The sequence below is a fragment of the Anser anser genome, assembly GCF_964211835.1.
Source record: "Anser anser genome assembly, chromosome: 4".
NCBI classification, from domain to species: domain Eukaryota; kingdom Metazoa; phylum Chordata; class Aves; order Anseriformes; family Anatidae; genus Anser; species Anser anser.
In genome coordinates, this window is record NC_139724.1 from 67,862,840 (window position 1) to 67,868,839 (window position 6,000).

The window sequence follows — 6,000 nt, forward strand, 5'->3', positions numbered from 1 at the left end:
GAGCTTGAGAAATAATATGTTATTTAGTTCCTGAAAAGTAGAACAAAGTAGAGAAATCACTGCATTAAACACAAGTCGCTATGAGAGAACTGGGACCTGCACTGAAATATTATAAAACTCAGCTGCTTTTTAGTCACTCAGAACTGGGGAATTTGACCAAGACATTTTTGTTTTGGTGTGTTGCTGATCAGGAGGGCATTACTCATGTCTGCATGGCACGCGTGACTCCACATTGCCTGTGCCAGTCCCTTACCTGGGGACCTTCCACCCTTTTCTGGACAAATTTAGGAAAAAAGAAAAAAAAAAGTGAAGTAGTGTTAACAGAATCACAGAATATCCCAAGCTGGAAGGGACCCACAAGGATCATTGTGCCCAACTCCTGGCTCCACAGAGGACCACCCCAAAATCAGACCCTATATCTGACAGCATTGTCCAAACGCTCCTTGAACTCCAGCAGGCTCAGTGCTGTGACCACTGCCCTGGGGAGCCTGTCCCAGTGCCCGACCACCCTCTGGGTGCAGAACCTTTCCCTAACCCCCAGCCTGACCCTCCCCTGTCCCAGCTCCATGCCGTGCCCTCGGGTCCTGTCGCTGTCCCCAGAGAGCAGAGCTCAGCGCCTGCCCCTCCGCTCCCCTCGTGAGGGAGCTGCAGGCCGCCATGAGGCCTCCCCTCGGCCTGCTCTGCTCTGGGCTGAACAAACCAAGGGACCTCAGCTGCTCCTCATATGTCTTGCCCTCCAGACCCCTCACCATCTTTGTAGCCCTCCTTTGGACATTCTATAATAGTTTTATGTCCTGCTTATACAGTGGTGCCCTGAACTGCACACAGCACTTGAGGTGAGGCCACACCAGCACAGAGCAGAGCAGGACAACCCCTACCCTCGACCGGCTGGCAGTGCTGTGCCTGATGCACCACAGGGTTAACAGCTGGTCCTCCTGGCTGCCAGGGCATGCTGTTAGCTCATAATCTAAGTTTCCAAATGTACCCAATCAATCTGCTAATCCAGGACTGAGGGGGTCCTCTTAAAGAATCCATGTAAACAACCTGAGGAAACCTGTCTGTAGCTGATAGTTTGTGGGTGTTATTATCTTGAGGCTAAGCCACATACTTAGGTCACGTAATTTTCCTCACCTACTTTGTGGAAAGACAGCCCAGCTAAAATAGCCCTGAAATAGCTCAGATTATCTCAGCTGCCTGAGCACTGCAGGAGATGAAGAGTAATTAAATGATCCATTAATAGATTTGGGTTGTAATTAAAACCTTATTTGGATATAACTATGACTATGTGATTGTGTCTTTAACTAACATGTCCTAGCTTATGTATCTGAGCCCTGTGATGCTTTGACAGTGAAGTGTCTTTCCAAATCTTGCAGAAATCCGTGTGTCACTGCTGGACACCACTAAAGATGTTATTCCTTGTTGAGCTATGTCCCGTACCTCCTTCACTGCTGTCTGATGGGTTCTAGCAAAAATCCGAACTCGGTGCACTATCTTGGGACAGTAGAAGCCAAAATCTGTTTCTTGGCATTTGTGTCTATATAGCATGACAGTCTTATACAAAGCTGGAAGAAATGCTGTCTCTAATGAGACACTGCTGCTCATACCCCGTGACTTCCCACCACAAGAACACATCATTCTGTTTTTACAAGGCAGGGATTTCAAAGCCCATTGACTTCTTGGTTTCCTTCTATCTGCTGCTTTATTCTCCCGAAGCTCCCCAGGGACTGATGTCAGTCGTTCATGGCAATGACCTTCTCGTTTTCAATTTTCTGCTGCACGAAATGTCAGTATGGGAAAACCTGGGCTTTGCTGGTACTGTTGTGCAATTTATCAGGGGTCCATAGCAAGGAGCCTGCTGTAAGCTGGAATGGTGGCCCACAGCAGGACCACACAAAGGAGCATCCCCAGCCATGACTACTTTTAGGCTAAATCATACTGTTTCACACTGCAGAACAATTATTTATATGACTTTTTTTTTCTTTAGTTCTTTTATTCTGAAAATTCCATCTATTCAAAAGAAAAAAAAAAGACAAAAAGAATGCCTTTGAAGCTAACCAATGGTATTCTAGTTTTAACAGAAAATTAGTGCATGGTGAACTGTTGACAGCAAATAATTTATTCCTTGAATTGAGCTCTTTTATGTTTCCCACTTGCCAGTAAACAGATGATGACAATAAAATCCAGAAATGTGTATGTCACTCATACACAAATCATCAAAAGAGTATTTTATGTGGATAAAAAACAACCCAGAGACTGATCTGGCCATGAACTGTATCCTGCAGGACTGTTTTGCATGGTTAATATTCTCAGTTACTATGATTTTTCTTAGAGACACAGGTACCTTACATCCTGTTCCTGACGAGCATTACTTTTAGGAGCAGGGCCTGATGCAGATAGGTGTAGCTGGAGAATTAAACTAATTGCCAGGAAGATGTGCTGAAATAGCAGCAGTAGCTAAGTTAAAATTCATATGCTAAGAAGGCTTCTTGAAATAAATCTAAAATAATGTACCTCATTTAAGTTTTAAGTGATTTTTTAAAGTATTAAATGCTTAACTCCTATCAACATGATTACAGCACCTATTATAAATGCAAAGTTTAACACTGCTGTTAATAATGAGAGAAGAGTGTTATTACTGGTGTTATGGTTAATGGGACTTCTATTAGGGAGATTTTCAAGAACTGGCTAGATAAAAGCCTGTGAGGAATGATTTAGGATGGTCTTGCCTTATCATAGACAGATGCACTAGGGAAATTTCTGTTTTCTGGGAGTCTTTCTGCAGAGAGGAGATTTGTATACAGAAGGTCGAATAACACAAAGCCTGGACATGGTGAGCCAAGTAAACCATACTGAGACTGCTAATAGTCAGCCCAGCCAGAAGGGCCAGTTGGGCTTAGGATCGTGACAACTGCAGACAGTCCTCAGCCAGAACAAATGCTGGGCGCCACTACAATGAGTTCAGTCTTACTCTCCGATCCTTTGCAAAGCTCTCAATGAACTTTTCATCCCTTCGTTTAAAAAAAAAAATCAACATGGCCAATGAAATAGGATGATTTTTGCATGTAAAATAATAGCTAATACTGGCATTTGAAGGCAAGATTGTTATCAGATGAACAACTACTGCAGTGTTCATACTACGTTTCTCATTATGCACTTATGTACATTTAATATGGATCTATCGGGCTATGAAATATGCCTATAGCACTAAATATGTTGACCAGGATTTCTCAAAAGAGTAATTTTCTACAGAGTTCTTCAAAAATGCAGTCTGAAATCATTTTGCTGCTCCTATTTAGAAAAAGGGACAGACTTTTTATTTCATAGAAGATTAATGTGTAGTCAGAAGGAAGAGAATGCTTATATTTGGATCATTCTTCACAAGCAAAAAACTGACTTTGTTTCGTGGTGATTGCCTTTGTTTGATAAATAGTTCCTGGCTGAAATGGAATACGTAAATATTTAGGGACATAAATAACTCTGTCATGGTAATGACTTGTAGACAGTGATATATCAATGCTATTATGGAAATTTGTGTTCAGCATCATAAACAAAGGCTAAGCACTATAATGTAAGAGGGTATTTCAGTATAAAAATTCCAGGGAGCAAAAGTTTTTATGTACATGCTGCAGATTAGTGTAAATTTCCAAACTTTGAGGTGGTGTCAAAGAAACTGGGTCTACAAGTGTGCATACTGCACCTGCTCAGACCTTCCTTGGAGCTGCTCTGAGTATGGCTGTGAGAGGACAGAGTAGGGATAAGTCCTTAGTAAAGAAGTTATATCAGATGGGCAAAGAACTGCCCCAGGGAGAGATGGTAACAGGTAGTCTTAGGTTTATGGAAGACGACCCCTTTGAGCAGCTAGTGCTCATTGCTGACCTGGGCTGGCTTTGTGCAGATGAGGCAAAATCATGGGGAAAACTAGTACAGAGGTGGATTTGGGTATCAGTTGAAGAACTGGATGGCTTGTCATTCTAGGGAAATGGGAAGGGATTTGTACTCCATCATGGAGAATCCAATACCACAGGGCTTGCAATGAGACTTCTGCAGTAATTATCCACTGGAAAAAACAAGGTGAAGAAGACATATTTTTGGCTGAGGGTGATTGAAAGCTGCTGTTGTGAAAACACTCGCATTGCCCAGGAGAAAAAAGTATTTTGATTAGGGATAGAGATCAGAGATGTTGTAGGTCCTTGTGAAACCTCTTGTACATCAAAAATTCAAAGAATAAAAGGGATGAAGAGTGGATGTGTGAGGTCTGTCCTTTGGAGGGCTCTTCTGTATTTTAGCAATGGAAAACTAATATCAAGAAAAAAAAAACAAAAACAAAAACAAAACAAAACAAAAAACAGCAGAATTACTGATGAATTTTAGTCAGTACATAGCTGGAGGATTAAGTTAGGAAACAGATAAACTTATTTTAACTTCAGTTTTTGATGAAAGGTCTGCCTTTTAAACAGATATTTTAAAGATCTCTGTGACAAAAAGAAAAAAAAATAGCAAAGAAAAGCCAACCTTGACATGGAATTAAAATTATTTATAATTTAGAATGTTTAAAACTCCTCATTTGAAGCAGTCTAATTTATGGGTATTCTGTGAATTGGCTACACTATGACACTGCAGTCTCACATTCTTAACTTCTGGTGCTTGATTTTGCAAATGTTGGAATAGTTTTAGCACAGGTTTTGTTTATTTGTTTATGTTTTGGGTGTGAATGTATGCAATGTCTTTAAATGTATGTTACCATCTGGAAACAGGGATGAAAGCCAAAAAAACACAGACGGCTCTCTTAAAAACTCCAGCCAGGACTTTTCAAATCACATCAAGGCTTACTGATTTATAGAATACACAATTGTTGAATACTGTGAAGCACATGGAGCCTGAGGAATGGTGAACTTTAGAGGAGATTTTAAAGATTCTCCAGGGATATTGAAATGAAAGTGCCTTCCCTACCCTGTTCAGCAAATTGTGTACACTGGGTTCAGACAAGTATTACTGACTGTGTTTGACCTCTGAAGATTACTGGTTGTACTTGGGATGTATTTTCACATTTCCAAAAGCCACTGTGAGCTCTCTTTCTTGTCAACAAACCTTCTCACTCTACTTTTCAACAAAAATTAACAGGGAACCCTAGAGTTATATACATTTATCTGAAGAAAGCAGATTTTTTTCCTTTCTCATTCTGAGAGTACAATTACCAGAATATATGATGCATCTTAAAAATCAGAATTATTTTATTAACTAAAATAGAATAATAAAAAAAAAAGAGGATAGCAAAAAACCAGGATTTATTTCAGCTTATCTTAAAACAATATGTGCATTGTTTTCCAGCAGCTGTATGCACTCTGTGGACAATCCAGTAGCCAAAGAAGATGTATAGAATATATCATACAATAGTCCACTGCTAAAATAACACTGCTTGAAGTTGCCGTTATGTCTCTTGACTTACCAGAGCTGAGCAGTTTAGATAGAAGACATAGGTCTCTGTTTATTTGGAGCATAGGAATATGTCTTTCTTTTTTTATAAAAGCAGTTTTGAACTTTGGTTGCTAATTTATTCATGTGTCATATTGCCTTTCCTCTCCAGTGAAAGCAACATGTGTTCATCTTCTGAACATGACCATGTGCTGTAGGAAACTGTGGAGAATATATGTATACAGTGTCTTTCAAGAATTTCTGGGCTTTTTTTCACATGACTTTTTTTCTTTTTTTTTTTTTTTTGTCTCCACCTCTGAAGAGAATAAGCGGTTTTGAGTTCAAATAGCCAATTTCATTTACTCTCCACCTACACTGTTGGCACAAAGCTTCTTTTCTTTTTTTTCCCCACACTTGTGCTAACCTGAATAAGGAATCCCTGCCTGAGCAGAGGGATCTGTGATTAACCTTCTCAAAAAAACAAAAAACAAACAAACAAAAAAGCCAACTAAAAATAATTTGATGAAAGTTTATTTAATGGAAACTTCCTCCCCTTACAGGAGCAGAAAGATAGTGTGCCAGAGTAAG